Here is a 24905-nt window from a genome sequence, read left to right on the forward strand (position 1 = left end):
TCAATTTTGTGGTCCATTTTTCAAGCATCAACTTCTATGAAAACAAAACCAAATTGTAGTTTAGATCCAATAATGCATTAGCAGATGAAAAATAAAAAACTAAATTCCTTTGGAAAAATATGTGGACTTGAATTGCACCAAAACCAATAACCAAGAATTGTAGAACATGCATAAATCAGTGATAAAATATTCATACTCCATTCTAACATAATTAGAATTCATGATTTCATTCCAACAGAATTGGAATTCGTGATTTCATTCCAATAGAATATAAAATTTAGTATGAACATGTAGAAAACTATCTCTAAGAAACAGATTAAAGTTTACATTAATTTTAATGAAATGAACTAAAATAAAGTTGTAAAAACTTTGTTCTGCTTAATTGAGTTAATATCAACAGAGACATGTGGTTTACCCGGCTAGGGACTTAGTTGAGTGTAATTTCTGTTTCTGCTTCGATTCCAACCAATGCAAGTTATAAGCAGTCGACTGTGACAAAGAGAGGGAAATCGGCGAGCAGTCGACTATGATAACCCACCTCCACCTTCTTCTTCGTCTTCTGCAATGACCACACACTATAGTGTGTGTTTTTCTTCTTTCATGTCGATCACCTCAAAATCAAACAACAAAAACATTCGTTCCATTCATCATTTTCAGTCAAGAGCAATAAAAATAAAAAAAATAAAGAAGAAGAAGAAGAAGAGGGGAGTTGTTGAAGCAGACCCCCAATCTCCTGACCTACTACGATCGGAGCAACAACCCTACCCCCGATTCTTCCATTCCTTTTTCCTCTTCGGTCCAGCCAAGCACCGAAGGAGCCTCCTTCCTCAATTGCCAATCGCCTCATCACAGAACACACCAAGACCGACGAGGAGTAGACCCAAAAGGGACTCGCCGGAAATCTGTTGTCCCATCCACCTATTCCATTGGTCTGTAATTTGTTAATTCGGAGCGAAAGGGTTAGAAATCGGGAATGGAAATCTGGGATTGCACCCGTTTCTCCTACGATCATTCGATTCGATGGTAAGGGTGTGAGGCTGATTTATGAAGGGGATAAAATTAGGGTTAGAAAAAGTCAACTAGATATAAACCTGGAGAAATTAGGTTAAAAGTCAATACCATGATTATAGAGATTATTTTTGGAAGTTATTAATCATATTACTAAATTACCCTTATTTATTTATTTAATTATTTAATTTTTTATTTAATTTTGATTGGCCCACATTTATGCATACAATAACACAATAATTACTTTAAACATCTGAACCTATCTCTCTCTATATATATATATATATATATATATATATATATATATATATATATATATATATATATATATATATATATATATATATATCAAATGAAAACCACTAAAGGTTAAGAACTCTAAAAACTATTTATTTTAACTTATTATTAAGAGAAAATTTTCAAATAAATATGTACATTCTTTTGAAGGATGTTTTTTTTAGTATTGGCATGAGTGTAAAAATTTACTAAAACTGAACCCACTTTCATATTTTACATTCTTACCATCAAATTTAGATTTATACATACTTATTCAGTATCTTCAACCTATGAACACTATTACCTCCACCACCACCGAGGGCGGCCACACTTATGCCACCACCACCATATTTCTTTCTCTGTCGCAATCTCCGATCACTGGTTTGATACCATCGTTTTATGCAACAAATTTGATATTAATAGGTCTTGGTTGTCTGCGTTTGCCACTATAGTCGCGATCTACGACCATCGTTATCTTCTCTGACGGTCGAACGAACACCTCTGGCGAACCACTACACATATGCGATTTACGGTGAACCGCCACCTCCGTTTGCGATTTCCGATTGTGTATCGGTAGATTCATGATTCTAGCGAATTTCATTCATGCTTCGCGCTTAGATCTGGTTAGATCCTTGTGATTCCAATAGTTTCTTTTCGACTCTTGTGGTGTTCTTAGCCTAGATTTGTCCGAATCTGGTTAGATCTAAATGAATACGAGTTTTAACAACTGCAATCTTATGTAGCCGGCGTGAGTTCTGTGATTTTGAGCAGTCTCTGGTGCTTCTTTGCGAGATCAGAAAGATTTGTTTGTTTTGTATTTCAAATCTGGTGGATATTTTGGTGATGGTTAACTCTGGCGATGATAACTCAAACAGATACTTTAGTGTCTGTGTGTAATCGTTCATATGTAAACTGCTGCAACTTGCAACTGTGGGAGAGAGAAAATGAAAACATAAGTTGTCATGTTTCACTTTTGGAGATATTGTTCAGGTACTTCCCCTGCCTTCACACTTTAATAACTTAATATATTAATTACCTAGAATAGAGTGAGTAGAATATATCAGGGATCAATTCTTAAAAATTATTATTATTATATAGAAATACTAGTCTATAATCCGTGAGAACCACAGTTATAAAATTAATTAAACTTTCATAGTAAAAACTCAAAATTATTCAATTATTTCAAATAAATTATTTTAAATAAATTATTAATTAAGAAATATTTTTTAGTTATATATAATTGTAATCGTTGATTTAAATAAATACATGAAATTATATCACATTATATATATATATATATATATATATATATATATATATATATAATTAGAGTGTGGAATTTAAAATTTGAAATTTGAAATAAAGAATCAATTATTAATTTAATATAATTAGAGTGGGAAATTTAAAATTTAAAATTTAAAATAGAGAATTAATAGGTTAACATATAACATGATAGGTGACATATAATATTAATGATAATTTCTAATATTGTAACACTTGTCAATAGGAAAATAAACTTATTTATTTATTAGAATAGGGAGATAAGACATCGGAATTTATAAGTAGCGGATCTGTATATATATAATATAAATATGTCATACATATTTCTAAAGTAAATTTGTTAGTTTATGATTTAAGTTATTTCTTAGTTTGAAGTTATCAATGTATTCATAATTACGTTTGCATATTATATATTTACATATATAAAAATTGTGTTACTCAAAAGTTGTAATTAAAATTAATGTGGAGATGTATTAATAAATATTATTTTTCATTAAACGATGATACAATCTCATTATATATAAATAATATTTCATTATATATAAATAAAATCAAAGTTATTAAATTGATATATGGAAATTATGAATGTATTCTATTAAACTGTTAATAGACTATGTATTAAGTTGTGAATAGATTATAAATTTTATATTAAAATATGTATTAAGTTGAGAATATAGTCGTGAATGTATAATTTTTTTGTATTAAACTTTGAATTTATTATATTAAGCTATGAATTTTATGTATTAAACTATGATTTGATTGTATTAAGCTGTGAATTGATTGTATTAAGCTGTAAATTGACCTTAGTACGTTGTATTTTTTTTTATTAATTCTTTGTTTGCTTCTAAAATATGAGATGAAAAAAGTATTATACACATATCTAATTTAATCTAATTTTAAATAAAGTATCTAACATTTAAATTGAGAATATTTATATAAATAAAGTTATACAAGTAAGTTTTAAGTTGAGAAAATGGTTGTGAATGTATAATTTTTGTGCATTAACTGTGAATTTATTATATTAAGCTGTGAATATTGTGTATTGAATCGTAAATTAACTGTATTAAGTTGTGAATTCATTGTATTAAAATATGAATGATTTATGTATGAATGTTGGTATTAATTTTCTTGTGCATATATTTATTTTTTGTGTTGTATAAATATTTAAGAAGGTATTAGTTTTTATAATTATTTTGCATTAAACTCTGAATAAGTTAATTAACTGGTTTATTAAATTGTGAATATAATATTTAAGTTGTCAATCAATGATTTTATATGCAGATATGATTTAGAAGAAATGATGATTGCGATGGTGACACAAATGGCTGCTGTTGACGTGTGGTAGTTGGTCGAGGTGGTGGTGGTGGTGGGAGAGTTTAGGTTTCACTTTTTTAAATATGTGAATCAGTGTATAATAGATTATGTTATGTTATGTTGTGAATTTTATGTATTAAACTAAAAATGGATTGTATTAAGTTGTATATTTTATATAAATTGTTTTAAAATATGAATGAATGTATTCATGAAAATATTAAACCATGTATTGGTAATTATTATATTTATTAAAATGTGAATATTGTATTTTAAACTGTGAATATTTCTTATACACGATATATTTTTAAAGAAATCAACAATTTAGAAAAAAAATGATTTTTAGACATAATTCTATTTTTTATGAAAATTTTGTATATTTTGGATGAAAAAATAAAAATTATTACGAATGACATTAGAGTTACATTGTTTGTTTTATTAAGTTGTGAATATGACCAGAAAAATGTTACTGAATTTAATTTTAGTGTGATGGCGGCTCGATAGTGGTCCGACGTCAGTCCGATAGTGGTCTGCCAACAAGTGACAAGTAGTTTGTAAAATACAGAATGAAAAAGTTTACTTAATAAAATAGAAATATTGGATTTGTCCAAAATACCATTAATGAAAAAATTTTAAAAAATGGTTCTTAGGTTCTTAATCTTTTTGGGTTTTTATTTGAACCACTCCCTATATATATATATATATATATATATATATATATATATATATATATATATATATATATATATATATATATATATATATATATATATATATATATATATATATATATATATAGAGAGAGAGAGAGAGAGAGAGAGAGAGAGGTAAAGTATATATATAGGTAAATGTTAAATGAGAACCATTAAAGGTTAAGAACCATAGTACCATTCATTTTTAACTATTCTAATATTTTATTTTATTTTAAGTTATAACAAATAGCTAAATATCAATAAGGGCATAATAGTCATTTTCAACTTTAACAACAAATATCTAACAATCTAATAACATTTCAAACATTTACAATTTTTTTTGGCAAGATAACTCTCTCAAACTCTCCCAACAACTCAAACTCTAACATCAGTTCTACCACCTACCTCCGCCACCTGCCGCTGCCACCTACTGCTTACCGCCGTCGTCACTTACCACCTTCCCTCGTCGGAATGTCAAGTTTCCAAAGTTTTTCACTTCAAATCCACCGTTGACCGCTACTGGCCTCAGATCTGGAGTCAAAAATCCGATTGTCGACGAGAGCCATCACTGATAACCACCACTACTGTTCTTCACTCTGGCGAAACACAAAAAAACTCCTCTCCATCTCTTTCTTCATGATTTACGACGACAAGCGACTAGATCTGCACCGGATCTAACATATTTGAGCTCTAAAACTGATAAACACACCACCGCCGTTAGCCGCCACCATCGTTGCTTCCTTTTTAGCTCCGGTGAAACACGACGAGCTTTCCTATATATCCTTCTCCAAGATTTTCGGTGAAAAACAAGTAGATCTGCATCAGATCTAACATTTTTGAGCTCTAACACCGAGGAATGACACTGACACCGTCAATCACCACCACCTCTGTTGCCCGTCGCTCCGGTGAAACTCCGGCAGATATTCCTTCATCTCTTATCTCAGATATTCAAGATACCATTAGATCTGCATCAGATCTGATGTGTTTGGCATGTTTTAGTTGTAGATATGGTGGTTTTTGTGCACTTCTAGGTGGCCGACGACGGGTCCACCACCATATCAGATTTTTTGTACCTCCTTATCTTCTATTCTTTGTGTATTTTTTCTATGGTTGGATTTATGATGATAATGTTTAGATAGAAAAGTTCTTAAATCAGATGCACAAAAGGTATTTGATGAAATGTATCAATGAAAAGAATGTATATGTTAAGCTGTGAACGAGTATTTGAACTAGTATATTAAGTTGTGAATAAAATTCTGAACTAGTCTTTTTGAATGTGTTTTTTGCTCAAATCTGGTTAGATATGAGAGTTTGATGGTTTTCTTATTAAAATACTAAACTATTATTAAAATAATAAAAGGCTACAACAATGTTTTATTCTTTTTTATTATTGATCCATTTATAATTCTATAATTTGTTAAAGAAATGAGTATAAAGCTCTCACGAATAAAAATTAGGATAATTTTGTATTTAAAAGAATATTCATGTCTATAAAGTAATGGTCCTGTTAAATAGCCACCCCCATTTTTTTCACTTTATGTCAAATCCAAACCATTTATTGGTCCTGTTTAATTGGCGATTAGGTCAGATTAAGTCCGATTAGGTCCGATTTTGACCTACATTGACCAAACCCGATTAGGTCTGATTAAGTCCGATTAGGCCCGATTAGGTCCGATTAATTCTGAATTTGACCTGCATTGACCAAGCCCGATTATAGTGACCGATTAGCAATAAATCTCATCGGCGGAGGTCCGATTAGCGATTAATCGCCGATTAATCAGCCGCTTAGGACTATTTCTGCAACACTGATAAAAACAGATACTAATAACTAGCATACATTACACTCATCAGGCCCCGCCTGGAATCGGGCCTTGCCCGGTAAGCATACCATCTCATAACGCATGCAAGAGTTATGTAGACATCTAGAACTCTAACATAAAACCCATGGGCCGACATTGGTGCCTTCTGTTGGATTAGGTGTCTAAGCCCATAACTATAATTGGTATGTACTTGACCCAATAGTAGCATGGTCCATTTTGGGTTGTCTTCACCAGAACAATTTGATAGATGAATATTTAAGTAAGAGGTTATTTATGATTTATTAATATATTATAAGTATAATATATTAATTGAGGAATCATATTATTTAATTAGTATTGATCAAGAATTAAATTAGAGTTAATTTAGTGATCAAAAGAGACTAATTAAATTGATACATATGAGTTGCGCTAATGATCCATGGTTTGATTTGTGATGGGCTTATGGGTTAATCCATGAAGTATTTATCCAAATCAAATGGATGCATCATAAGCTTATGGGTATGGATTAGGGTTACACATGACCCTTGATATTCTACATATATATATATATATATATATATATATATATATATATATATATATATATATATATATATATATATATATATATTCATAAGCTAAAATCGGTTACACCTTGCATTCCAAGAAGTAGAATCCGATTTCTAGTATACTAAATCTCTCTCATATCCATCTAGTTGTTTATTGGTGTTTGTGACTTGTTTGAGGCACAACACTTGGGGTGCTAAGTTCTCATAAGGCCAAAGTCTTATTAGCTACATTAAAAGGTAATCCTCTAACTAGTATTATGATTCATGTATCAAATTTTGTATGCTAGTTTAGGCTTCACGCTTGGAAACCAATGTTGCATGTATAATTAGAGAAAACTTAGATCCAAAGCATTAGGGTTTTATGTGCACCATAGGAATGTTAGAGTACATAAAACCCATAAGGTGGTATCAGAGCCATGAGTGTTTTCTATTGTATTGATGCAATTGTGTAATTTTCAAAGCTGAAAAACTGCATTTCAGGATTCTGCCAGGGCTAACTCGTCGATTCCATCATTGAACTCAATGAGCTGGATGATGTTTGCCTTGAACTCAACGAGTCCATTATGGCACTCGACGAGTTGATGCATCTGATGGCAGAATCTTTGAGTTTTTGGCATGTTTTGGATTAGGAACATTACCACAAACTGTATTGGTTCATAAAATTCGATTTTAATGATATGATAATGTTAATCCCCATCCAATAACATGACGTTATGAATTTTTAAGATAATTACTTGATTTGCGAAAAAACTAGTTATTTGTAAAATTTGAAGTTATCATGTAATATGAATCAAATTAGGTCAAATTGGTAAATAATCATCTTATGATAATTGGATTTGTTAATTCGATCTAGAAGTGTTTCTTGAAGAGTTCCATATCTTGTCCTCAAGTTATGGAATGTGAAAAGTCATCATTAATGAAACATTAATTCTCATAAGTTATGAAATTCCAAAGGTCTTGTAAAGTTCATAACTTGTCCTCAAGTTATGGAATTGGAAAAGTCTCATCAATGAAACCATAATTCCATAAGTTATGGAATTCAAAGGTTTTGACAAGTTACAAAACTTGCCCTCAAGTTTTGGAACTTGAAAAGTTACACTTATGAAACTTTAATTCCAAACCCTAGAATTTTAAAAAAAGTTTAAAATTCAACCCTATACTAATATAATATTAAAGTTTAATACTTATATATATATATATATATATATATATATATATATATATATATATATATATATATATAAAAGACAAGCCAGTCTTACCGTTAGTAGGCCTCATTCACGAAGCCGGTCTATAAGGGGGGTATAAGGTTACTACCTATAAAATGGTGGTTTTATGGGTGTCCACTCTCACCCACCGCTTCCTTGACTGGTGGAGGGTCGTTAGCCGAACGGGTAGGATAGGACATTAATTCTCATTAATAAGTATAATGAAATTTATTAAAGTAACTAAACTTTTATAAATTCCCAATCTTAGTTACTTTAGGAAAAATGTGAAAATGGTGCTATTCTATGAAATTGCACTTTGCACCTTGCTAAGTCGTTAGTGGAGCATGTGTGGTTAACCGACACACTAATTTGGGACTGACAATGTGTGGCAAAGGGTAGCTTGGTGTTAATCGTGGATCAATAGAGCGTGTGTGGTTAACCGGCACATTGATTGAGTGATTTGTAACATCGAGAGTACCAAGCTAATTTGCATGGTTATTCACACCTTGTTTGTGATCCTCGGTATCCCAGTCACAAACTTAAAGGGCATAATCGAGATTTAAACATGTCATTGAAAAATTCAATCAATCTCAAAAGAATCTAGGAATTTCAATTCATTTAAAACCTAAATCTTCTTTTTTTGTTTTTTGTGATGGAAATTTGTAAATCGTCATTTACCTACCTTCAAATACTTTACAATTGGATTACGGCATCCCTCTCCGATTGTAGAATATTGTGTTGGGTCCTAGCCTTAATATTTCATTTTGGGTGTTATATTAAGGATCCTTATCTAATCTAAACTTTGTCTTTCTTTTCATATGTCTACTTCAAACAATACTTCAAACCCAATCCCTTCCGGCTCTTTCTCCCTCATGTACTTATGTGGAAGGGTCATCTTTGATGGAACAAATTTCAATGATTGGATTCGAAACATCCGAATGGCCATTCGCTACGAGGAAAAATAATATGTTATCGATAAAGAGCTTAAGGAGATTGATGAATCTACTACTACTCCTGAACAGATTGCTGAATACAAGGCCCATGAGAGGGACGCGACCAAAGTGTCGTGTATTATGATTGCTGCCATGACCACTGAGCTTCAGAAGTCCTATGAGGACTTCTGGCCTTATGAAATGCATCAGGATTTGATGGAAAGGTACCATCAAAGTGCACGGAAGGAAAGGTATGAAATCATAGCCTCCATGATTACTACCAAAATGAAGGATGGAGAGTCCATCATGGCCCACTTGCAAAAGATGCAAAGGTTTATGGACCGCTTGCTGAAGTTGAATGTCAACTTCGATGAAGAGTTGGCCATAGATATCATTCTACACTCTTTACCTCCTTGTTATGATCAGTTTCGTATGACCTATCATATGAACAAGGAGGAGGTCACTCTAAGCAAGCTTCAAGGCCTTTTAAGGACTGCTGAAAGTAGTCTTAAAGGAAAATCTATTGTTTCTACTCCTACTGCTACTGCCCATGTCTTGGCAATTGGACTTGGGAAGGGAAAGAAGAGGAAAACTTCCTCAAAGAGCCACAAGGGAAAGTCCCATGTTGGATCTTCTTCTAGTGGGTCGAAAGGTGGTCCTGCTACACCCTCCTCAAACCCAAAGGAAGCAGAGTGTTTCCATTGTCATGAAAAAGGGCATTGGAAGCGAAGCTGCCCCAAATACTTGCAGGACATAAAGGATGGGAAGATCAAGCCCACCTTTGCAGGTATTTACACTATTCTGTCTAATAACTCATCACATGCTAATTCTTGGGTCCTTGATACAGGATGTGGTTTTCACATTTGTTCTGATTTGAAGGGTCTAAAAGAAAGTAGGGATGTAGAGCACGGGAAGATGAACTTGATCATGGGGAATAGGAAAAAGTAGTCTGTCACCAAGATTGAAGTTTATTCTTTATTGCTTAGTAATGGTTTAAAATTAGATTTGAATAATTGTTGCTACTCGTCTGATATGGCGAGGAATATTTTTTCCTTTCACAATTTGTATGAACAAGGTTTTACATTTTCTTTTAATAATGAAATTGGTGGTTTTAATGCTTATTTTAGTGATGTACTTTATTTTGAAGAATTGCCTTGTAATTAGTATGTACTTGACCCGATAACTATAATTGGTATGTACTTGACCCGATAGTAGCATGGTCCATTTCGGGTTGCCTTCACCAGAACAATTTGATTGATGAATATTTGAGTAAGAGGTTATTTATGATTTATTAATATATTATAAGTATAATATATTAATTGAGGAATCATATTATTTAATTAGTATTAATCAAGAATTAATTTAGAATTATTTTAGTGATCAAAAGAGACTAATTAAATTGATACATATGAGTTGGGCTAATGATCCATGGTTTGATTTGTGATGGGCTTATGGGTTAATCCATGAAGTATTTATCCAAATCAAATGGATGGATCATAAGCTTATGGGTATGGATTAAGGTTACACATGACCCTTGATATTCTACACACACACACACACACATATATATATATATATATATATATATATATATATATGTATGTATGTATGTATGTATATATATATATATATGTATGTATGTATGTATGTATGTATGTATTCATAAGCTAAAATCGGTTACACCTTGCATTCCAAGAAGTAGAATCTAATTTCTAGTCTCCTAAGTCTCTCTCATATCCATCTAGTTGTTTATTGGTGTTTGTGACTTGTTTGAGGCACAACACTTGTGGTGCTAAGTTCTCATAAGGCCAAAGTCTTACTAGCTACATTAAAAGGTAATCTTCTAACTAGTATTATGATTCATGTATCAAATTTTGTATGCTAGTTTAGGCTCATGCTTTGGAAACCAAATTTGCATGTATAATTAGAGAAAACTTAGATCCAAAGCATTAGGGTTGTATGTGCACCATAGGAATGTTAGAGTACATAAAACCCAACACCTTCGACCCGCTAAATCCAGTGAGGAAACTCACCTCGCACTGCCGAATCACACAGACGATCCCTGGTTGTTGGGTGACAGATTCCCCGAACTGTCAATATCAAAACAACACCCAATTAACAATTGGGTTCCAAACCATAACCATAACTCCATACTCAAAGACCATTTTACCCCTAACCTAGCTTGGTCCAAGACTAAGGCCCAACTCTTAGCCTGAAAGGCCCAAAAGCGAAATAACCAACCAAGGCCCAAATATGGCCTAGTTTTCCACATTGGGCCCAAACCCCTTACATGGGCCTTACCTTAAAGCCCAACGAATTTTCCTAGTAAAAAACACTTATACTCAGATGGCCCATTAAAAACTCAAACACCCAAACCCAAAAAAGAAGCCCAACAGTTAAGCCCAAAAGCCAAAACCCTCCTGACCGAGTACGCGGCGTACTCAGCTGTACGCTAAGCGTATATGCAATTTGGCTTGTACGCTGTGCGTACAGACATGTACGCCCAACGTACTCATCCATTAAGCCAATTTCGACATTAAGCTCTTAATGCTTAAGTCCAGAAGTCCAAATCACAGATCTAAGCCCACACAAGTGTCTAGAAACATAAAGTCAATGACTTAGTGACTTTGATTGCCCCAAAAGAACCAATCTTCAAGATAAAGCATTATACTTTCACCAAAAGGACACCATCGCATGCCTGGGGGATTCCAAACCCTAAAGGAGGCAACTTTATGCATCTAGAACCTCAGAAACACCAAGAGTGGCAATTCATAGCTCCTGGAGTGGTACCAAACCACTAGATCTCATTCTTGGGGCCAAAAAGGGACCAAAACTCATACAACATAGATCTAAGCTGTGACACCAGTCAACTTTTGGTCAAAAATAAATTGATCAATAATCGTAATTGGGATGAACCAAGTGGTAGAGTTTGTAACAAGGTTTCCAAAAACATAAAGAACAATGAAATCCGAGTTATAACGAAGAAGTTATGACCAATCGAAAATCCACGACAAAACCGGTAAAACACTGTTCAGTGTAAAAAGTGAATTTTCGATAAAAGGCTTTTTAGCCTTAAAAATCTAAATGAAACTTGTAGAATATGTTAAACCGAGAACGTTCATAAAAAGAACGTCAAAATCTGACTTCGTATGAGGAAGTTATGATTTTTCGAAGTTTCGGTTTAGCAGTAGACAGCTAAAAATTCGAAATATATATCGATCGATATTTAGCCGACGTAACTTAAACGAGAATCGAAGGTCTCGTCAAAAGTAGCACAACGGTAAAAAGACAGACGAAAACGGACGTCGGATGAAGAAGTTATGAATTTTTAATGGATTCCCGTCCCGGTCTGTTTAAAATAATAATATTAAAAATAAAGTCAAAACCAGCCGACGAAGTCTAAACGAAAGTCGTAGAGTATGATTTTACCTACACGTGCATATAAAGAACGTCAAAAACGGAGCTCGTATGCGAAAGTTATGAATTTCGCAAGTTTTTGGCACAAAAACCGAGAATTAATGGATAACCGGGAAAAATCGCATGGCCTCAATTCGGACACGTCATCTTCGCATGCAGCCTCCACGTGTTCGCTTCTCATTGGACCGTAGCCTCGCATGGCATCTCCTGATTGGTTCGAAGCCATCATCCTCTTTCCCACTGGACCGAAGTCCGGTCCACTTAGAAGACAACACGTGCCTCGCATCGTGTCCGAGCCCTCGCCACCTGTCCGAATCGAGACACGCGTCCCCCTTCCTTCGCTGCCACGTATCTGCTGACTCACCTTCTCGCCTCGCCAGGTGGCTGCTGAACCGCCTTCGGACCGAACCCTCGCACCCCTATATAAAGGGTGCGAGCCTTCTCGGATGAAAGGCATTTTTCACCCCAAAATTTACCCTTTTTCACATTTTAGCCCCGTAAACTTTCTCACGACCCCCGAAGGCCCCGGTATCACGTCTAAAGCCCGAAGCAAGCCCCGGAATTCTCGAGAATTCATCCTCTCTCCTGTCGAAACTCTGCCCGGTTTGAGCCGGTTTTTCGTCAAACAAACTCTTTTCCGGGAAACGAAACGCTGTCCGAATCATCGCTTATCAAAGTGAGTTCATACCCCTATAATATACCTTTTCAATGGTTTTTAAATGGTTTTTTAATGCTTTTTAGGGGGGGGGGGAATACAAGTTTAACACAATAATAAATTGTGTAAATAACTGTGTGTGATAATAATCACACAGAAAGTTTTTGTATGCTTTTAAGAATTACCAAATACATCCAAAATGACTTAAAGCCATGTTAAATCTTTAAAGTCATGTAAACTCCGTAAAATTCTTTGAAAAAGGTTTGTATAAACTATTTCAAATTAAAATCACCAAAATCATGATTATATATGTATAAGTATATAAATAAGATTTGAAGGACTTAGGACTAATGAATTACCTTGTTTCCTTTTCCTTGTTTGGATATGGAGTTAAGGTGGTGTTATTTGTCCGAAGGTCGTTTTATTCTCAATTATATATATATATATATATATATATATATATATATATATATATATACATTATACATATATGAGTACAAAAGGTTACTCCTTTTGGTATCATCACCTTTGTATCAGGCTGAGCAAAGGTGTTCATCCATGAGAAACCATGCTAATAAGATAGAACATATAAATTATAATAGGTATAATTTATGATTCAAAACTAAAGATACAAGTATGATTCACGACTGTATACTTTCCAAGGAAATTACCAAAATTCATTCAACTATACCAAGATATGTATAATACCTTTAATATACGAACACCATATTAAAGAAGTAAAGATACATCATACCAGGTTTGCATTAGCAAAGGTACTATACAGAGTACCCGAGTTAGCAAACACGAGGTAATAATACACAATTCCGGGTTTGAATTAGCAAAGGTACTATACAGAGTACCCGAGTTAGCCAACACGAGGTAATAATACACAATTCCGGGTTTGCATTAGCAATGGTACTATACAGAGTACCCGAGCTAGCAAACACGAGGTAATAATACATTCTGCCGGGTTTGCATTAGCAAAGGTACGATACAGTGTACCCGAGTTAGCAAACACGAGGTAATAATACATTATACCGGGTTTGCATTAACCAAGTGTACGATAAAGAGTACCAGAGTTAGCAAACACGAGGTAATAATAATACATCGTAAATCTCGTTGAAACAATAAATTTGTGAGACCCTTCACGGTGTACTTATCTAAGTAGGACCTTTTAAGTCCTGAACTATTAGCCAGAATCTCTTGTAGGGAGAGCGTGAATTTGTGTATAGATCTATATGGGACTGACAATCCCGCACCTCTACTGTTAGCTACAGTTTGGCCGGCAGGCCTAGGGTGTCAAATATCATACCATTCCGACGCCTGAAGAACGTCGCAGCAGGCATTTCCGTCATATTAGTATGGTTGATAGGACTCACATGGATAAAACAACGAGTGAATTACAAAGTAATATACTTCTCTTATAACAATAAGAAAAGTTAATTACATCCCGACCAGATATACCTTCAGTAGTTTTTACTTACAGTAAAAGCTACGTATCATGAAATCAAGTATTGTACTTCTGGTTTTGAACATATAAGACCACAAGGCAGTATTATGGACAATACAATATTTTCCAGGATTAATACTAAGGTTTTTACTATAGAACAGATATAACTAAGAATACTTTTACAAAGGAAACGGTTTATGGGATTAAACCACTTTTACAAATGAAACGATTCATGGAATTAAACCACGTATACAAAGGAAACGGTTTATGGGATTAAACCACTTATCCAATGGAACTTAGTCACTCAATCTATGTAAACAAGTATAACATAAAAGACCTTTAGTGGTTAATTCTATAATTCCTTAGTTATTACATCATAGTTATACATAATTAATGTCCGATTGACAGTGAAGTGTGTGACTTCCGCCTTACTTCCTGTTCCTTGTTTGGTTGTGGGCTTAGGGCAGATACACCCAGTTGACTGTCCATTCGATATTGTGTTATGTATAATCAGTATAAACTAAGTAATTACTGAGGGAAAATATTGAGGTTATCAATCTAGCACCTCAGGAAATATAGGATTTCCTGGAGAAACCAGTGAACTTATCCAATGAACTTAGGGTATACTTAACAGAACTAAAATATTTATGAACTCACCAGCTTAAATGCTGATCTACTCTTTCCAAATAACTTGTATTCTCAGGAATCCAGTAGACAGGTACACTCCCGAAGCTTTTGAGAAGACTACCTAGTACCGTACTGCGACTCTTGTCTTCTATTGTACCTACTTCAGTGTTTGAATATGTAATGTTTACACACTTATGTAAAACTTATACTTATTAATGCAATGGTTGTTTGTACTTTGATTACTATGTTACATGTGTTGTGATACTTACCTTAAGTCCTCCGCCCCCGAACGTTTCCGCCGTTCTGGTTTGGGGGTGCCACAGATTGGTATCAGAGCAGTGTTTATAGTGAACTCAGTATATCAGTCATAAAAAATATACAAGTATAAACTAATTGGGATAAAAACACTCTGACCAAGAGTTATACTTTAAAAATATATCAATATTTTATAAAAGTATAAGTACATGCAGAGTATATATACCAGAATGAGTATCACAAGAAGAACAAAACTAAAGTATTTGGAAGTTGGACATTGCAGTTAAACCTAGACAGTGACGTAATCATATCTGGGATCAATATAGCCTGATCAACTATATTCATCCGAGATATGACCAACACGTGTTTGGGGAGTGATTGTAGTGTTGCAACTAGTCTAAAACTTACCTAAGCACCAGAAGAATTCTAGAACCAAACATAAAGACTAAAATACTATGGGGGTATTTTAGGATGCTATAACAAGAAAACTAAAAACTTGTTACGTTCTTGTATCTAGAAGTCCAGGAATCAAACTCATAATTAAAATAACATGGAGGTATGTTACATACCTTTGGGAAAGTGTTAAAAAGATCTTTTCTGATAGGTCTATAATTACTAAGTGGATACGTTAAGGTTATATATAGCTGAGATTTTATGGACTTAGAATATGTAATTTTCACTCTACTTCCTTTTCCTTGTTTGGATGTGGTTTTAGAGTAGGATTATTTATTCAAAGTTCTATTTGATCTGGATTATATATAATCGGTACACACCATGTGATTATAGAAGGACCAGAAAGAATCACCTTCGTAAAAATTCAAATTTTCTCATAGATTCTTTAGACATTCCCATTCTCGTATAAACCCGTTAGATAAACATAGTTACTCCAGCAATCAATAGAAGAGTCAAGGAGGATCCAACAGAATTTCATTAGGAGAATTCCAAGGAAAGAAACAGATAAACTATAGAAATCATTTAGTACCTTTACCCTATTAAGGACACCAATGAGATATTCGCATGAACTTCCGAGATTCAAAATCTTCATTACGAAGTAATGGGGATCAGTGTCAGAATCGGAAGTAAGACAACCCGGGAATTCAATATACCTACAGAGGAGAAGGACACCCTATAGATACTAGGAGAGAACAAATCATTACCACCCAGAATAGAACAAAGGAAAACCACGCATGATTCATGTGAAGTGTTCGAGCACCTTTTCATTTAAGTAATAACTAGTAAATCGGTTCAACCTAGTGAGTTAGTGATTTCATTACTCACATTAGGTTTGGAGCTTATCCTCTTTTCCTGTCACAGCTAATGACAATAAATCAGATCACGGAATCTTAATTGATAGTGATTACTTCCCAAATTCATAAGTCTATTTTATGTAGACACTGTTATGAATTATTTTCGAATATTTTCGAAAATTGGGAAACGATATCCACCAAACGAAGGTAACTTAGTTCAGATGATACTCGGTTCATAACCATTCTAGAAACTTTTTTCTATTCCTTACTATGACTGCATCATAGGGATGCAGGTCGAATCATTGAGAACAATATAACAAAACAAAAGATTAATACATAGATACAAATGGTTAGAATACATCTAGAGACACGATAGTCGCTCACGAGCTCATTTTCTTATCATGTAACAGAATCATGCCTCCAAAGAAGTGTAACCAACCCACCAGCGAAACACCAATCCTTCAGATAAATGCGGCTACGTTTCAAGCTGCGGTCACAGCAGCTGTAGCAGCTATCATGACACACCTAAATGCTAACAATGCAAATGTTAGTAGTAATGCCATCGGTAACCCCGATCGTGGTCATGGCCAAGTACAGCAACGAGCACCTACTTGTAAGAACACCTTGAACCTTAAGCCTAATATCCTTAAACGAAAGTTCGAGGACAATAAAGGGAGTTGTTCAACTCAAGAACCTAGCAGAGGGCAACGAACTGGGGCAGTCAATACCCCCATCAGCCCTGTTATTCTAGCACCGACTAAGCCGTACTTAGGAAACCTCCCACACTGCAGCAAGTGCAACTACCATCATCATGGAGTTTGCCGAGAGCTGCATTGCAATAGATGCAATATGAAGGGGCATACCGCCCGCATCTGTAGAACTCTGGTCAAGTTCTTCACTTCAACTACCGATGTTGGAACCATTCCCATATGTCACCTTTGTGGTGAAATAGGACATTACAAGAGGGACTGTCCAACATAGAAGAACGACGGGGGAGCAGGAGGATTTTAATCCCAATACATGGGAAAGCATCAAAGAACCCTGCTATATTTTGGTACGCTTCCAAACCCCGATAATTATCTATAATCATGATTACTCTTCTGTTCAAATTAAATCATAACACTTATATAAAATTTGAAACCCTAACAGGTAAGCTATGATGACTTAGTGTATACATAAGGGTCATTTATAATTAAGATTTGTAGACTTAGAGTGAGTAATCCCGCCTCATTTCCTGTTCCTTGTTTGGTTGTGGATTTAGGGCAGGGTTGCTCAGTCAAAGGTCTTACCAATCTTAATTATACATGACTTGTATACACCAAGCGATTATAGAGAGACTTAGTAAGGATCGTTTCATGTAAGTTCATAATTTCAAATTATCAGAACCCTCGTATTGGTAGTACCCGCCAATTTCGAATCAAAAAGGGGTTCGTAGTGATAATAACAGAATAAAACCAGAAACGTTGAAAACTTAGGTTCATAAGATATCGTCCTAGTAATCATTCGTCCCAGAACGACTTAATATCTATTTCGTCGAGAAGATTCTGACATTCTCGTTCAACATGGTTTGGCATGGCCCTTACCATGTGAAAATTCTTATGTTGTATAAGAGAACTTTTTCCTTAATCAGCCGTAAGATGAAATTCTTTCAATCCATAACGCAAAACCCTTAGGTTGTCTCTCATTTCAAAACTTCAGAAGTACCCATGCGAAGAATACCACGCCATTCTAGCCTACTCAGTAGACAGGAAACTTCAAACGAAAAGCACTGAACTAGTCATAGAAGTCAGTAACTACCGAAGTACCCCAATAGATCTCATAGGAAAATCATTATACCACAGGTCAAGTTCAAGAATAGAGACTAAGAACTCATTAAGTTATTCTATCACTGCTAAGTGTATATACGAGAGTGGTATATAAGTTAGACTTAACAAGATTAAGGATGTGTGATTCCGCCCTATCTCCTGTTCCTTGTTTGGTTGTGGACCTGGGGCAAAGTCACCCATCCGAACGTTTTGTGAAATCTAAATTATATACGACTTGTATACACGAGGTAATGGTGGATGAGCCAAGTATGAGTCTTATCATGAACTTCGGAGCAAAAGCCAGCATTCTACCAGGTGGAATTCAACATGAGACCACGATAATGGGTCGAGCTACTAAATGACTACGAATTCGAAATTCGTTATCATCTCGATAAAGCCAATATAGTAGCTAACACCCTACGTCGGAAGGAGTACCCAGGTCATAGTGCCAATCATGGACTATGATAACCCTTTCAAATCTCTCCACACAAAGTAAGGAGGCTCAACAGGAAGCCTTGAAACCTGAAAATGTGGCAAGTAGAGAAGATAACTAGAACGTGTGAGTGTACGGTAGGCCAATATCTGATATCTCCACTGAGATAATAGAATCATCTCCCAGTTCAGGCCGTGACTCAAAAATCTCTAGGAACCAGAGTAGTCAAGATTCTATGGGATCGACTATGGTAAAGAATGGGATACTCAATTACCAATTAGTCAAGTCCTTTATCACACTAGCATTCAAGTTGCTCTATTCAGAACCTTCTGCAGTCATAAGTGCAGATCCTATCTGCACTAGACTAAATTAGGTAATACGCAACTAGCTAGAGATCCAATTTCCATACAGCACCCTCGCTGATCTGGAATTCACTGAGAAACTACCAAAAACAAAATACGACTCGGGAAGCGCCATAAAGCTTCCAGAGTTAACCAGAGAAGCTACGGCTTCGATAAAAGAAAACCCTTGGAATTCCAGGATTGATGACCTTGTCATATGAATGTCTCACCCTGGAAGGACAAGATGCGCTTGTGAAAGCGTGGAATACAAAATTCAAGGTACATAAGACCATTTGAGATTCTTATCAGAATCGGTCTTGTACTTTTAAACTTAAACTACCACAAAAACTTAATAACATTCATCCCATCTTTCACATATCAAATCTAAATAGGTGTCTATCCGATAAAACACTTGTTATTTCACTCGATGAAATCAAGTTAAATAAAAGTCTACACTCTGTAGAAGAACCAATAAAAACCATGGATAGGGAAATCTGAAGAACCACGCTAAGTCTCATTCCATTAGTGAAGGTTCGCTGAAATGCAAACCAGGGACCTGAATTCACTTGGGAAAGGAAAGATTAGACCTAGTCCATGAGTATCACTTTAGACTTAATTTCGGGACGAAATTCCCTCTAACGAGGGGATAATGTGACACCAGTCAACTTTTGGTCAAAAATAAATTGATCAATAATCGTAATTGGGATGAACCAAGTGGTAGAGTTTGTAACAAGGTTTCCAAAAACATAAAGAACAATGAAATCCGAGTTATAACGAAGAAGTTATGACCAATCGAAAATCCGCGACAAAACCGGTAAAACACTGTTCAGTGTAAAAAGTGAATTTTCGATAAAAGGCTTTTTAGCCTTAACAATCTAAATGAAACTTGTAGAATATGTTAAACCGAGAACGTTCATAAAAAGAACGTCAAAATCTGACTTCGTATGAGGAAGTTATGATTTTTCGAAGTTTCGGTTTAGCAGTAGACAGCTAAAAATTCGAAATATAAATCGATCAATATTTAGCCGACGTAACTTAAACAAGAATCGAAGGTCTCGTCAAAAGTAGCACAACGGAAAAAAGACAGACGGAAACGGACGTCGGATGAAGAAGTTATGAATTTTTAATGGATTCCCGTCCCGGTCTGTTTAAAATAATAATATTAAAAATAAAGTCAAAACCAGCCGACAAAGTCTAAACGAAAGTCGTAGAGTATGATTTTACCTACGCGTGCATATAAAGAACGTCAAAAACGGAGCTCGTATGCGAAAGTTATGAATTTCGCAAGTTTTTGGCACAAAAACCGAGAATTAATGGATAACCGGGAAAAATCGCATGGCCTCAATTCGGACACGTCATCTTCGCATGCAGCCTCCACGTGTTCGCTTCTCATTGGACCGCAGCCTCGCATGGCATCTCCTGATTGGTTCGAAGCCATCATCCTCTTTCCCACTGGACCGAAGTCCGATCCACTTAGAAGACAACACGTGTCTCGCATCGTTTCCGAGCCCTCGCCACCTGTCCGAATCGAGACACGCGTCCCCCTTCCTTCGCTGCCACGTATCTGCTGACTCACCTTCTCGCCTCGCCAGGTGGCTGCTGAACCGCCTTCGGACCGAACCCTCGCACCCCTATATAAAGGGTGCGAGCCTTCTCGGATGAAAGGCATTTTTCACCCCAAAATTTACCCTTTTTCACATTTTAGCCCCGTAAACTTTCTCACGACCCCCGAAGGCCCCGGTATTGATGGGTTTGAGCCATAAGAACTTTCCTATGTGCACATGCAAACCCTAATTGCTTGGATCTAGGTTTCTCTAATTGAACATGCATTGAATCCAAGACTTGCAATACTAGATCTAATGTAATATATTGAATCTAATCATATGAAATCAGATCTGAAAGAATACCTTGAATTACTTGCTTGATACTTCTTCTTCTTGGAGCTTAGAGTCACAATTGTCACTCCTCTAATGGCTTACAAACACCAACTAGCAAGAAGATGATCTTGAGAGAGAGGGAGGAGGGATAGAAATCGGCCCTAGGGTTCCTTGGCTTGCAAGAGTGCCGATTTCTCCACCCCAAGGGTCCTATTTATACTATGAGCTATTAGGGTTTCTCCTTTAACCCTAATTGAATGACTTAGGCCCTAAGCAATCCAAGATCCTTCTAGATACAAGGCTTGGACGAATTTAAGGTTCCCAAACCCTAAATTTCGTCCACCCCAATATCCATAAGGATACATAGCCCAAAATACAACTATCACACATTTGACAGTTTATGCCCTTTATTCAATTAACCTCTTTAAGTCACCATATTAATTCTCAATTAATATATGACTTATATTAATCAAATAATATTATTATTCCTTAAATATATATTATTCTCATAATATATTAATAATATATCTTCTCTCTTAACAAATCATCCTGTCAAGTTGCTATGGTGAAGGCAACCCAAAAGGACCATGCATAACCGGGTCAAGTACTTACCAAATATAGTTACAGCCTTAGACACTAATCCAACAGTCTCCCACTTGGATAAGTCTAGTAACTATATATGCAAACACAATCCGATTAGCAATCGTAGCTCTCAAAGACGCTGTCAACTCTGATCTTATCAGTATACTGTCCTTTAGATAAGGGATCGTATAATCCTCTGTTCTAGATATCGTGCGGACAATTACATGGAACATGGTCATACTTATTGTCCTGCAATTTATTTCTCGATATTAGATTCATTTAACATAGAACTTAATCGAACACATCTATTTAGTTCTGACCGGGCCCGACACATAAGTCAAATCAAATCATCGAGGGGCCCTGATATCGCTTTTACCCTCTTAGGATAAAAGGAACAGATAAACTTCGACTTATATGCATTTACTATCCACTAATCAAATTACACACAACAACACGTTTTATAACATCAAGTTACTGATGCGTTTGCGCATTATCAATGCATAACCAATTAACAAACAATAAACCATATATCTAGGTTTTAAGACTATATGATATTACCATCTTGTGATCACTCGTGATAAATTCCATGAAGTGATTCCAACAAGTGCGGGTTTATTCCAATGCTCAAATCAAGTTCATAAGCACTCATGAACGTTGCAGCAAACCTTTGCAATGTCTAATACACTTTAGACAATCTACACACCAATTCATGACAGTCTTCATTCATACTTACTTCCAACATATGAACGACTGTGGACTATTCGAATAATTCGATTATCATCAAATAATTAATTACTCAGGAAGTCAAAACATGCAAAATGAAACAATAGTTAAATAATTAACATAAGACAGTAGCTTTACTTATAAATAATACTCCTTTATTTAATCATCAAATGTCAATTACATTTATCTATTACACGTTTCCAAATTATCTAATCTAAACTAATATCGTCCTTTAGCCCAATGCTCCTAGCGTGATGCAAATGCTTAACCCTGCTAAGTCCCTTCGTAAGCGGATCTGCTGGGTTATCCTCTGACGATACCCTCTTTACCACGAGGTGTCCTTCTTCTACTCGATGTCTAATAAAATGATATTTTCTGTCGATATGTCGAGATCTACCATGATCCCTCGGTTCCTTGGTCAAGGCAACCGCTCCTTCATTATCACAAAAAATTTCCATAGGCTCCTTTATGGTAGGCACAACTCCAAGATCACCAATGAAGTTCTTCAACCACATAGCCTCCTTTGACGCTTCGCTCGCTGCAATGTACTCTGATTCGCACGTTGAATCAGCTACTGTTTCTTGCTTGGAACTTTTCCAAGTCACCGCTCCCCCATTAAGGGTAAAGACCCAGCCCGACTGTGAACGGTAGTTGTCCCTGTCGGTCTGAAAGCTGGCGTCACTATACCCTCGCACCTTTAAGTCATCACTCCCTCCGAGGACTAAAAACCATTCCTTGGTCCTCCGAAGGTACTTAAGTATATTCTTGACTGCAATCCAATGAGCTCTACCTGGGTTCCCCTGATATCTACTGACCATGCTCAAAGCAAAGGCCACATCAGGGCGAGTACAAGTCATAGCGTACATGATTGAGCCAACTGCGGAAGCATAGGGTATTCGGCTCATCTCAGCTATCTCGGCTTCTGTACTCGGGCTTTGAGTCTTACTCAATTTGGAATTACTCTGTATCGGTAGTTCTCCCTTTTTCGAGTTTTCCATACTAAAACGTTTTAGTACCTTATCCAAGTAAGTATTCTGACTAAGTCCTATTAGTCTCTTACTTCGTTCTCTCACTATCCTTATTCCTAAAATATAGGAAGCCTCTCCGAGGTCCTTCATAGCGAAACACTTCCCGAGCCAGGACTTAACCTCCTGCAGAGTCGGGACGTTGTTTCCTATGAGCAGTATGTCATCGACATACAAAACGAGAAAGCTAACTATACTCCCACTGGCCTTGACATATACACATGATTCATCTTCACTTCGTACAAATCCAAACTCTTTGACTTTCTCATCGAAGCAAAGATTCCATCTGCGAGACGCTTGCTTAAGCCCATAAATGGACTTCTCAAGCTTACACACTCTATTGGGATGCTTTGGATCGACAAAACCCTCTGGCTGAGCCATGTAAACATCCTCAGCCAACTTCCCATTAAGGAAAGCGGTTTTTACATCCATTTGCCATATTTCATAGTCATGAAATGCAGCAATGGTTAGCATCACCCTAATAGACTTTATCTTCGCAACTGGTGAGAAGGTTTCGTCGTAGTCAACTCCAGGAGTCTGAGTGAAACCCTTCGCAACCAATCGCGCCTTATAAGTGTGCACGTTTCCATCCACGTCGGTCTTCTTCTTGAAGATCCACTTGCACCCGACTGTCTTACGACCTGGTACATTGTCAACTAAATTCCAAACTTGGTTGTCATACATGGACTGGATCTCGCTGTCCATCGCCTCTTTCCATTTCACAGAATCTGGGCCTGCCATGGCTTCCTCATAGCTATTAGGTTCATCTAGATTTATTAGTGTACCATCACTAATATACGTGTCCCCTTCGGTAGTAATATGAAAACCATAAAACTGGGGTTGAACTCTAACTCTTTCGGAACGTCTAAGAGGTAAGGACTCGTCAATTGGTTCAACTGGAGTTTCCTCCTCGGGTTGAGCGCCAGTGTTAGAGGTTCCTTCATCGCTAGATTCTTGAATCTCTTCAAGATCGACTTGCCTCCCACTGTCTCCTTGGCTTATGAGTTCTCGCTCTCGGAAAACCCCTCTCCTCGCAACGAAGACAACATTGTCACTCGGTCTATAGAAGAGATATCCAAAGGATTTCTGTGGGTAGCCGATGAATATACATCGCTCACTACGAGGTTCGAGCTTGTCGTGAGTTTCTCGTCTTACGAAAACTTCACAGCCCCAAACCTTGATATGTGCCAACGAGGGAGCTTTCCCTGTCCACATCTCGTGAGGTGTTTTGGCAACCTTCTTTGTGGGTACTAAATTAAGGATATGGGCGGCAGTCTCTAAGGCATACCCCCAGAATGAGATAGGTAGTGAAGCACGACTCATCATGGAACGAACCATGTCTAGCAAGGTTCGATTACGCCTCTCAGCTACACCATTCAATTGTGGTGTCCT

General features: G+C 36.0%; 1 long non-coding RNA gene across 1 annotated transcript; it reads left to right on the forward strand.

Moving 5' to 3' along the window:
- The first annotated feature begins 1459 nt into the window (after positions 1-1459).
- On the forward strand, positions 1460-4101 carry LOC145108053 (uncharacterized). Its single transcript, XR_013708059.1, has 2 exons — positions 1460-2274; positions 3847-4101. It is a non-coding gene; the product is annotated as an uncharacterized LOC145108053 (long non-coding RNA).
- Positions 4102-24905: the final 20804 nt, after the last annotated feature.

This window comes from Lactuca virosa, chromosome 4 (assembly GCF_052849685.1).
Source record: "Lactuca virosa cultivar CGN04683 chromosome 4, Lactuca_virosa_CGN04683_v6, whole genome shotgun sequence".
NCBI lineage: Eukaryota > Viridiplantae > Streptophyta > Magnoliopsida > Asterales > Asteraceae > Lactuca > Lactuca virosa.